Here is a 12,359-nt window from a genome sequence, read left to right as displayed (position 1 = left end):
TCCATACCAGTTTCTTAATTTTTTCTTTCCAGTGGAAAGAAAAAATTATCAATTTCTTAGATCATCCAACTCCTTTGAATTGCTGTTTTAATAGGAAACGTGCTATTTGTTGCATGTCATTTTCAAAGCACATTCGTTTAGTAATCCTGCTGGGTTATTTAGTGGTGCACTGGACCATGCAAGCGCTAATCGCAACTGTGGAGTTGTCCCGAGCATAGCAGACAAAATTAGTGCACAACCATGCAGCGCAGTTTCTCTTGTGATGGCCTTGATTGAATTTTCACCGAATTAAATTTCAGCTGACAAATTCCACATTTATGTATGCGCGCATCATTGTTTTGTGCAGGTGAATTTACTCGCTACAGGTGGCCGCTAGGGAGTATACTTGAAAACGAAGTGGAATTTCCGCTAAACTTCGAAATCAGGCCACATGTTACGAACGGTAAAAGTTGCGCCCGAAAGAATTAATGTACGCACGCACAAATTGCTGGGTAATATGTGGCAAGGTTCAGGCTTTCGACGCGGCTCTACGCTTGCAATGGACTCATGAGTTGCTGCGCAAAATATTGATGCCATCCTTTCCAGACCACCCCCGGTCGTGGTCTGAGCACACTGCATGATAGGTCTCTCAAGTATCGATAACCCTAAATCCACAGGTGTAATTGCACAACAAGCAACAGAACCACCGCAGCTGCATGTTATCGACCACCGCGACCGAGGCCACGTGACTTGGAGAGCAATGTGTCGCCGTCAAGCACAGAACACCCATTAAGCTTAGCAACCTTGCGCGACTCGCCACACGGTGTGGAACTTTACTGCCCACGCGTAAATAAGCAGAACAGTCTAGCAATGACGTCTTAAAGAAAAGAAATAAAGAATCGAGGGTTTCTTCTCACTTTCACGAAAGGCATCCTGATATTCGCGGCGAATCTGAGGGTTTCCGCATGCAAATTCAGGATGTATGTCTTAGTTTAAGGCAGAACTTTCATTAATGTAGCAGTACGGAGTCAAGTTTGGCCCTGCTGGGGGTCGGTATCAAAAAAATCTCACCAATTATGGTCAACAAAAGCCGTCTCTTACTCAATTTTCACGAGATACTGACCATGCCCCAACGATACCGCTTCAAGGCTCAAAGCTGTAACAGGCACCAATCCCTGATCCGCAGGTTGAGATCAACAGGTTGTGAGCCATGTGCGTATTGGTGCACTGGCAGTTGAAAGTGAACACCAGCGTATAAGAAGGCCGTAGCACAGTTTGCGATAGGGGAAACATAATAGAATTAGAGAATAAAACACTGGGCATTGCCCTGCTCATGCGTACCGAAGAAAGCATATATGCCCATATATTAAAAAAAAGACAACAGAGGAGCATCAAACTGTAGAGGCAGTGTGCTTAGAATAGTTTTCAAAACAAAGCGTTACTGATAACTTATTTAAGCAACGAGAGCCACACTCCACATCTTCGCCTCTTAGCAATAAAAGAAGGAACTCACAGAGAAAGTTGTTGTCAAAGCCTCCGCTGAGAAACGTTCACGATCTTCGTGTCAACAAGGGCAGTTCGCTCGCAAAGGAGCTAAATCAACAAAGTGGCGCTCCGTGCGAGCGTCAGTACTAGCGCGACTAACTCGACCGGTCAACAAAACTCGCACGACTTCGTCGGTCACTCACTCTCAGTCCTTGTCTCGACGAGTGGGTTGCTTGTGTCTTGCAGCAAGGAAGCAGCAGCAGCGGATGCTGGATTCAAGGTTGGCTTCTCAAGCTCGACTTCGACAATGTCCTCTGCCTATTGGTCAGTGAAGACAGGCGCCGAGCGAGCGATATGCGGCTTTGGCTTCGGCTTGAGCTTGGGGCGACGAGTACGTGAAACAGAGCGTGCGACACGCGCGAAGCCCGCACTGCCTCTGCGGCCGCGAGATGCTTTTTCCGTCGCGCACCGGAGCCGTGCGGAGGTGCATCGCTTCGCGCGCCGCGGGCGCTCGCGTTTTCCCGCCACCCGCGAGCTCGGCTACGTCGGCGCGAGCGGGGTTTTGGCGCGACTAGGTTTGCTGCCGCCCATCCCCTTTCCTCTTTTCTTTTCTCCTCTTCCATCCCACTCTCTCTCTCTTTCTTTCTTTCACTCTTTTCTTTTCTGTTTTTCTTTTTGTTGGCTTCGTACCCTTCGCAGGAGTCATCCGCGAGGCGTTCGATCGATTCCTCACTGCCGAGTGCGTGTGTGCGTGAGTGGGCGAAACGGGAGGAGAACAGCATGCGCTGCACAGTGTGGTCCGAAGGCAGGAATCTACCCCTCTCCCGTTCCTCCTCTCTTTCGTCCGTCCCCTTTCCATCTTTCTCCTCTTCAGAGCAGCGGATGGCGCGAATCTCGGAGCTGTCCATCGCCTGTCGGCTTTAGTTTGGAGCACGGTGTTAACGATCTGAGCGCCGCCTGGGTGGGCGATTGGTGGGTGACCAACGGGTTCAGTCACCTGAGCTCTGTGTGCGTGCGTGTGTTGCGCTGGTTTTCGGTACCAGAGGAGACTGACTCAAGAAGGGTGAAAGACGAGAGGGTCAGGTCGAGCGACCGGAGATCAAGTGAACGGTTTGCTCCTACTCTCTCTAATAGCGGGATGGGCTTATGGAAGGAGGTCGGGGCATTAAGTCTGCGGTATTAGTACGGCCAATAAGGCTGAAGCAGCTTATTCTCGCTTCCGGTAGCGGCATCGTGATGGCGTTGCGTGAGGCTCATCTTTCAACACGACGGCACGCACAAACATAAATAAAAAAATAAACCTATGCAACGAAGCGAGCACTTGGGGTCGCTGTATACGTTACGGTGCTTAACTGTACTTTCTTCGCCGTCGCAAACGTTGTGCTTCCGGTTGTAGGAGGTTACTTAGCTGTTTATGCTGGCTTTCACACGTGGGCCGGTTGATTTCACAAGCGCTGTGGGAATGAAGCTCGAGGACACGTGCACCTAGAGTTTCGATTTACCACTCTCGCTGGTCCCGTGACGTCCCTCGACCAATCAGCTAACTTCTTGACCCTGGACATCGGCGGGGTTTTGGTGCGACGACAGCTCTATTGCAATCGCATTAAAAAACGTTGTGTGGCTTGAGTCGAGGCAAAGTTACAAGTATGATCGATGGGATAAAGAGAGCGGTAGGAGGATCCATTACAGCGCCGGAAGTTGTTCTCAGCGCAAAATTGTCATTATTTTATTTTACATTACAATACTGCCAGCCGAATTTTAGTTGCCAAAGTAGGAGTGGACAGAGTACAAGATGCAGGCTCAAAATACGTCCGCTTGCCTGTAATAGTTGAAATTCCTGAAATATTTGATAATAAATATTATAGTTGCGATGTTTTCCACGATAATTATACGGTAGAAGAGAATGAAAGTTTTCAGCACGGATATATTTTGAAGAGAACTAAAATTCATTTCATAGCCTCCAATGTTGGAGTAATGACAAGTAAGGGTTAATGTGGACGCTCCTACTTAGGTTTCGTTCGAGCGTAAGTGCTAAATATTTTTAATGACTGACAGAAGAAATTTCGTCATTGTTAATCCTGTACTCGAAGGCTAGTGGCTTTTTCTTGCGTATTACCGTAATGTGGGCGTACTTGAACGTATTCAAGCTCATGTTCTATTTTCGACACGAATAAGCGACTGCCGTAAGATAATCACTTAATACCTGTTGAACATCGACTGCTCTAATATTGAAATAAACAACACAATCATCTGCAAAAAAGCAGCAGCGCGCAGGAAATGTAACTGAGAGATTATTGAGATGAATAAAGAAAACCAACGGATTAAGCACGAATACATCTGGAACTCCTTATAGGACTGTTCCCAATTCAGATATGGACGTGCTCAGTTCGACGTAGTGGTGACGTTTAAGACGGGAAGGATTAAGCCATTGCGTGATGTTGTTGCTTTTTAAAAGCTTCTTTAACTGCATATGGTTTATCCTCCGTCATAAATGGCGTACCTTTCTAGTCGTATGTGGCCAATAAAAACGCCTGCTTGCCAAGGAGAACGTTGCCTGTTTGTACGTATGCTAAAAATGTCAAAAATGGGCCACGGGAGAGGATCGCTAATAAGTAAAAGGGGCCGCTACTTTAGAGTTAACGTTGTCACATTCTCACTTGCCGGGGAAAGGGAAACATCTCAGAATTGTTCTGGGACGCACTTTCTGATTGGAAGTTGAGAAACGGTAAGATTAGCCCCATTAACACTTCAAGTGGCGTGGCAATTTATGCATGAACATATATATTTGCGTAACTTTCTTAATCGACATCGAGGGTGACTCTATACTACTCATGGCACACTTCCCGAATAAAAAAAAAAAAGACTCTATACAGTTATTGCTTTGCTTTAAAATTGATTTGCTAGCTCTTCCTCGATATGTTAGAGTTTTTGCGACAGTAAAAGGCGCAATGTTTTCACCGGAAAATTTGGCTTTAAAGATTTTCCCGCCACTCGATTCAAACTCCTAACGTCCACATGGTGAAGGACTGGTTGCACTCCTTTTCAAGTGACCTGCGCTGTGGCATAGTCTCCGGGATCCCCGATTAGGATTCAGTGTCGACGCAAGCAGTCTAGCTGCGAAATCGGCCCGTGATGGCGCCACTTGTGTTTAGTTTTTTGGTCTTTTATTGCTTATGAAACTCCTGGAAGCCCGTGATGCTCTTCAGGCCTAAGCCTGTAATGGATCGGTAGGCGCAATCTGCAGCGACGCCGTGATCAGTCTCCTGGAGGTCTTCGGGGGGAAGGGCGCCGTCCAAAAAGTCGATCGCGAGGTCCGAGGCGACCTCAGAGGCCGAGGTGTCCGAGGAACAGCCAACAGGCGGTGATGGGGCGGTCAGCAGCAGCCGGGTCAGCCATTGCCGAGCTTGGCGCTACTAAGCCTAACCAGGCAGCTGTCTGGACGAAAAAGTGAACAAAAAACTCATAATCTGGACCTACAAAATGGAGGTCACTCGGAGGGTCTATGATGTGTTACAGGGCCCATCCAAGCAAAGAACTCTTCCAAAAGCCCCTTGGGACGCCTTTTAACAGGAGTGCAGCAGGGGTCAGAAACGCTGCGACCTGCCAGTATTAGAGTTCGTATGAAAAGTATTAGGAACAGTTATTTCCTGCCGTGACTGTACGTCGCAGCGTGCTCGCACTGTGCATGCCCCGGGGTTGCAGATGAGATCTTCAAGACGCACCAAGCGCAAGTTGTCTGCAAGCATCCGTTAAGGCTAGATCGTGTTTTGTAGCGATAGCTACATTACGGTAGCATTTCGAGCCTTCAACGTGGCGGCGCCGCCACGCTGTCACGGGCTTGGTCACGTGGTGCGGCGCGGCGCCGTGGCGGATCACGTGGTTCGTCACGTGGCTGGTCAAGTGACCAAGTTCCACTCGGCAAGGTGTAGCTATCGCGTCAGTCCAGGTTTAACCAGAGCTAAACCACCGCCAATTTTTAGTGGACTTCTGTCGAGTGACTGTGTGCAAGCTCAAAATGCAGCGAACGATTGAACAGTGGTACGCCGTCATTTTGTGTTGTACTGAGGAAATCAGATACGGAGACGTTGGGCAGGATTCGCAGTGCTCAAGGATGAAAGCATGTCACAAACTGCAGGTTTTAAGTGGTGCAAGCTCTTCAAAGATTGCCGAGTGAGTGTGGAGGACGAGCCTAAAAAGGATCAAATGAACAAATCCAGATTGAAAGCATGCTAATCGTTTTCTACGACGCACAGGGGATGGTCCACTATGAATTTCTACCTTAGGTACAGACAGTTAATGCTGCTTTTTACCTAGAAGTTCTAAGAATACTGAACACAAGGGTCAACCAGGTGAGGCCAGCCATCGCCGGACATTGGAATTGGAAATTGCATCACGACGATGCAGCCTGCCATGCCTGCACCAAGGTCAGCGACTACCTGACGATAAACGAGATCGCGACGATTCCCCAACCACCTTGCAATCCCAACTTGGCACTAGCAGACTATTTCCTATTGTCAAAACTAAAATTCTCCCTCAAAGCACACCATCATGTGACCTTAAGTGCTGTCAAAGAAGTTTGCACGAGTGCCCTTAAGGACCTTCCGGAATCTGCTTACCGGGGAGCTTTCGAATCGTGGAAAAGCCGCTGGAAAAAGTGTGATGACGCTCAAGGGATGTATTTTGAAGACTTTCGATGCACTGTACCAATATCTCTAATAAATTTATTTTTCCTGAGATTTTACCGATACTGTTTATACAGAGCCTGTTGAACCGGGCGTCTCGGTTCGTTAAGAGTGGTATTTTCGGCATCGGAACACGGTAATAGACTCATACAGGTTAACTTCAATTTGTCCTCAGAGTCGAGTTAACTTCGCCAAGCATTTCTACCATCACCTGCTTTATTTCCGGTGGGGTCGTTTTACTACTACGTTTGTTTAGAAGCAGCCCAGATATTAAGCTTAACGGAGACACATGCTAACGCGCACACGTTTCCGGTTGAAGAAAATAAAAAAAAATTGTTAAATTCGTGACCCACGTCCGGGCTTTGCGGCATAAAAAAAATATTTTGAACCTCAATGGAAGTTATGGCAGCGTTAATAGAGAAGAAAATATAAACTTTGTTTAGGACACGTTTTCGACACGTCTGCAAGAAAAGCCTCGTTTAATAGCCTTTCGTGCTCTAGGCGAGCAGAAGGCAGCGTTATGTTATTCTCGTTTGGATTATCAAAACTTAACTTCACCGTTGTGGTTTTAGGTTGCAGGGACAACGTCCTTCTGTGACTCTCACCAGGCAGGAGCTTATTAGTTTTCATTCTTTTTAGGTTGCCCCAACCTAACAAATGTTTCCCTCACCGTTAGAGTATTCATGACTTTCAGAAATACTTTTTGTGCTTTGTAACGTGTAGGGCGTAGGGAATCAGCATAAAAATATGCATTGTGTATACATTTCATCCTCTTCTCCTGTAACAATAAAATAAGTGATGTGCACGTGGCTAGCATTCTCTGAACGGGACATATAAGAATTCATTGCAGTCAAGGAACGGATCTTGCCTTAACATTTACCCGGGGTAAGTCAAGTAGGTAGAAAGGTAAGCTATTCAGCTTTCATCAGTATTCGTGGTTGGTGAAAAATGCACTCTGATCTGGGACTCCAGCTTGGGACCCTCGCCTCCTTCGGCAGTGGCCCTGCCAAGTCCACTACTCAAATGGCTAAAGGACGACAGAGCAATCATTGTCATCGTCCTGGAGCAAAAGCTATCTTAGTATATGTGCTTTAAAAACTTCCCAATGCGAAGTCAATGGTAGAGAGAGGTTGGGCATATAGTTCGTGATAATCACACAGAGAGCAAGGGAAGGGAACGCTGCTTGCCAACGTTTCAACAAGAGGACTTGTCGAAGACGAGTCGAAACGTTGGCAAGCACCCTGAGGCTTTACCCTTCGTTATGCACTTTGGGATTCCCAATGAAAAGTATTTCTAGATCACACATTGGATTACCATTTCGAGTTGTTGACCAACTAGTCCTCACACTTCCGTTGCTAAGCTGTAACGTTTACCTGACTTGGGATAGGGGAGAAAGAGCAATGTAGCGTTGGAGGCCCCGGACTTGGGTAAACATTTCTTCAACTGTGAAGAATTGAGAAAGCTGGGGTGTATTTCAGAATTATTACCTAATGCAGTTCTTCTTAAGCGCATTCAACTCAAAAAGAATTTTCCTAGTGTCAGTTGATAAAAAGGCTTGTAACCCACCTTCAGACGGATTCAGACGTCATTCAGACGTCATTTAACGAACGTAAGAAGAGAGCGCGAGTTATTTTTCGTACAATAACGTCGGTAAGCGAGTAATATATGTTCTAAATTTTGCAGTAATCTACTTCCACTTTTATTTTAATGTTTTGACCTTGTTTTATGCGTGGGTTTCTCTGCACGTTTTTTTTTTCGCTGTACACTTCTGGCGTCAAATTATTGAGGAAGACATTAGCTTGTCTTTCGTCTTCTGTATCTCAGTAAGTTCAGTTCTTCTGTAAGTTCAGCTGTGCAGTAAAAATGGTCACGAATGAATTAAGATGAATTAGGAGGATAACGCATAATATGATTGACACACGACCCCTTTCACCTCTATTCTTTCATTCAGGGGCACTCTCAACTTTAAATTTAGGTGAAGCCTTGCAACTGGCTAACTCCTCTGCAGATATTTCCTTGCTCGATCCAGAAGCCTGCAAGAACCAGAATTGGTAGCGTTACATTGTTGTGGTGGAACATGATAAAGTCTTCCTTCTTTAAAAGAGCACGAAAGGCACGATGGAGAAAGTGGGGGAGTGCATATATGTCAATCGGCCTTAAAAGAACGCTTTAGGAGAAAGATAAGGTTTTCGTTGCGTTCGGCGTATTACTTCTATGTTCCCAGAAGTCTAAAATATTTTACAAAACAGGCACGCATCGCATTCACCGAAACTTGGCTCTAAGTGCACTTTGCGCATTTATAAGGACAAAAAGAGAGTTAATGTTTTAAAATCTTAAATGTACTCACATACTTATCTCAACTTACTGGTTTTTTGTTGAAAAACAAAATATCTGTACTTGTGCTAAATTTGTCTATGCCTGCGCTGTGAGGTTTATTTCTGCGATTCCTCAATGAAAGCTTGTTAAAAAAAATGAGGAACCTATGGTTATTTTTTTCTGTGTGTGACTTCGCACCCAAAAGAGCACGAGCCGAGAGAGCAATATCAGTTTCGGCTCTTTTTAGCCTTTTCCGTACAATTCGAAATTAATATAGTTTTTCACAACGAAGGGAAAGCAGAGAACCAAGCACGGTACAATGGAACTAAAGCGAATTAAATTTAGCTCGCGCTCATAGCCTGATGGGAGCAGGCAGCATAAATTTCTGATGCGAAGACGGTGAGCTGCGTAGGTAAATTGCCTAGGGCCATACCGTGGCCGCCATTTGTACGCCTCTTGCAATGACTACGTGCCCATCGCGTTCGCCAGGTCGCCATTTGTCGCACGAAATGAGATCGCAACGTTAATGCGAAGCCATGCGACGAAGAAATCTTTTGCTTTGTCATTTTTCGACCACTTCGTTCCATGTGAGAAAGGTCAGCATTCCATTAACCTGAATCTGCAAGAATACGATTGCGCTGAGCGCGTCAGGGTTCCTTGCCACTGTGTTCAAGTAAATACACGTGCTGCAATTTGCTTTAGAAAATTTAATTACGGATATGAGAAAAGGAAAGAGTCCGAACGTCTTAGGCTCCTTGTAGAAAAGCTACCTATATAAAACAACACGATAAGAAAAATTTCTCGAAGCTGCAGTATTTTTTATCAGGAGCCTGCGTTATGCGCAGGCTGCACGGGAAAGTGCACAATTTCTGTTTTAACATTAGAATTAATTTTTTACTGTATTCGTGCAGATCATGAAGCAGCCCATAACCGTAAAGCTTGTTGGCCACAGTTACGTCATACTATGCGTGTGTATTTTGTATGGGGAAAGTAAGATACAAGGTAAGGTCATTTAAAGTAGGCAAACTTTCTCTCGGCATCAGAAAATTCAATTTATAAAAACTGCTACATGGTCGCATGCATACTTCTCTTATAAATGGTCTCAATATCATCTTAGTTTGCGCAAAAATCCAGCCCATTAAATTGGGGCACCCTTTTTTTCTTACCAGTGTCGTGCTCTGCCATGTTGCTACGTTGCGTTACAATCATCATCGCCATCATCATCAGCCTGAATGCTCCCGCTGCAAGGCAAAGGCCTCTCCCATTCCTCTCCAATTAACCCTGTCCTTTGACAGCCCCGCCCACCCTATGCCTGCAAACTTCCTAATCTCATCCGTCCACCTAACTTTCTGCCGCCCCCTGCTACGCTTGCTTTCTCTTGGAATCCACTCCGGTAGCCTTAAGTAGCAGCGGTTATCTTGCGTTACAGTAATCTGGGTTCATTTGCGGGAGCTAACAACTCGTCTCTCTTGCATTCTAAGCATACGGTACTTCAGCGACAAGCAAATGATAACGGGAATCAAAGCTCGCTTTGAAAGAGTTTTCCCGAACAGACAGGCAGCATAAGTTCATAGGAAGGGGATAATGCAGATTGCGCCAGGCGACACGTGGCGCTCACTCCTCCAAGGTGCTCTCTTACCTTTTTATCTAATTATCCTGTTACAGGGACACAGATTGTAATTTCTTATTCGCTACAAGCGCATTTTATTTGCTTATTTTTGTATTAAGCGGAGGACCAAGATTCCTGTATGGTGGTCTTTTTGTGCTTGCACACCTTCTGAAGATGGGATTTAGCGAATGCGTATGGGGAGTGTGCAGTCGACAGAAGTTCTTGCGTAATTGCACTCATGAACAGTTCATGGTTCTTATCTTACCTCAGCAGACGTGTGCAATCTACTGATGCTGCTTATACCGTAATAATTCAATGGAACGCGACTGGCATCTAACTCGAAATATGGGACTGCATTGCTCATTTGTAAAGACTGAAATTTAACTTTTTCCCAGAGCTGGCTTTATTCCCTTCTTTTATGGTGTGTTTTTAAGTGTCACGAATTGCAACTTCTTTTTTTTTATTTTGCTTGTTTAATATACACTGTTCGAGCCACTAGCATTAGAGATGAGGGGGATTAGAGCGCAGGGGAAAAGAAAAGCGCTAAACCAATAAGTGGTAACATGAAATTGAACGAACTCTAATGGCTCCTAGTCATACAACGTTATCTGTGGCGTTCTTGAAATGATTGGGATCACTAATAGCTCGGCCTGAGCGGAAATGAGATTCCATTCTTTGGAAATACACGGCGAAAATGACCGCAGCAAAATGATGGTACTGCATAATGGAATTTCAGATCTGAGAATATTATCTAAGAAGAATAAAATGCGCTGAAGATGTGGAATGATTTTGTCACACGGTGGACCAGTGTAAATGAATACTGGGAAACATGCAAAGTCGAGTGACTTCACTGCAAGACGCACAGGAGATAGCAGTTTAAGGCTGGATTGCATGGCATCTTTGTGACATTTGGAAAGGGCGAAAAAAGCCAAATTGTTCTCTGCCATTTCTGATAGGTTAAAAGTATTCATGACTGCAGTCGTCAACTGATGCCGCGTATAGGAGTATGGCACCAATAAACGTTGAATAAAGTTAATTTCAGAGATGATTGTGCTTTTCCAAATGTGTCCTAAATATGCTGATATTTGCTTAGAACTTGAGTGATCAATACGGACATTCCATTAAAGGATATTATTGATATGAACGCCAGGGCAGTTGTAAAGGCCCAGGAAATCCGATAGTGTGCGGATATCGTCCAAAGTATAAAAAAGGCAACGCGTTAGGTGCGCTTGACATACGAAAAATTATACTTGCAAATGCTAAGCTTTTTAGTCATAGTATATGTAATCAAAAAATTCCGTTAAGATAAGATAAACCGATACCTACCATAGTAACTTATTTAAATTTAAATTGGGCAGTGATCTGCGGATAAATTCATCTTATATGGAACACAACGAGGGACTCCTAACAAGGTAAAAAGCAGCAACAAGGTACACAACAAGGTAAAAAGAGGACTTCACATATATACTTGCTAAGCGCAAATGTCAACATTAGTTTCTAGAAAAAAAAATTGTTGTCAAGAGGCATCTGGGAATGGCAAATTAAATAAAATCTCTATTTAAGTGAGAAGTGTTTGTGTTCATGCGCTGGACACTTGTAGAGCAAACTACGTCAAAAAATGCTTATAAAAGAGAAAATGTTCGTGGCCATGGAGCAGTTGTTGTATAGTTATCGGCAGAAATTATGGTAAATTGGTACAGACGAGCAAAATTTAACAGAGTTAATTGCGCATTGTAAAAAAAGCTTGAACGAAGAAAGTACGAATAAACTACGCATATCCTAGAGATGCGACAACGTGCAAATGTTTGTCGACGGCCTAGCAACACGAAATTCGATTCCCCCGAGAATAATTGGATATTGAGTAGCTGTCGATGAAAACTTCAAAGAAAATTAAAGAGGAACAGTTTCATTCGTAGGGCTTCGTTCTGCAAGCGTAGGTAATGCAAGATCCCCGACAACATTCTCATAACAGGAGTTAGTAGGACTTATATATTTATCGTACTTGATACTCTTAGATCTTCTCTGAAAGCGTTTATCAGTGAGGTGTTTATTAAAAAAGGGTTAAATTTTTATTAAGATCATATTCATCTTATTACATTGCTGTGCAATCTGAAAATTTTTCATTGTATCAAAAAACACGGTGTGCTTTCTAAGAGAGTTGGTTTGCTACCACGAAAAATTTATGTTTAGGGGGCCTAAACTGTTGTCAGCTTGCGGCAAAGCACAAGAACCATGCTGAAAATATGAATTTAACGGCTGACAAAAACAGAACACCTCGCACCTTTAGA

At 44.5% G+C, this 12,359-nt stretch overlaps 1 protein-coding gene across 3 annotated transcripts in view; it reads right to left on the bottom strand.

The window, feature by feature from the left end:
• Positions 1-2,207, bottom strand: part of LOC144121052 (uncharacterized) — a 173,026-nt gene extending 170,819 nt beyond the window's left edge. Inside the window, exon 1 of one of the 3 annotated variants that reach the window (XM_077653973.1) lies at positions 1,493-2,207. The gene's annotated coding sequence lies outside the window, so the exon portion shown is untranslated. The remainder of the gene's footprint in view (positions 1-1,492) is intronic. The other 2 variants (XM_077653974.1, XM_077653972.1) reach the window with 2 other exon arrangements.
• Positions 2,208-12,359: the final 10,152 nt, after the last annotated feature.

This window comes from Amblyomma americanum, chromosome 2 (assembly GCF_052857255.1).
Source record: "Amblyomma americanum isolate KBUSLIRL-KWMA chromosome 2, ASM5285725v1, whole genome shotgun sequence".
NCBI lineage: Eukaryota > Metazoa > Arthropoda > Arachnida > Ixodida > Ixodidae > Amblyomma > Amblyomma americanum.
The sequence above is the reverse complement of the archived record's forward strand: the minus strand, read 5'-3'. Positions and strand labels throughout refer to the sequence as shown.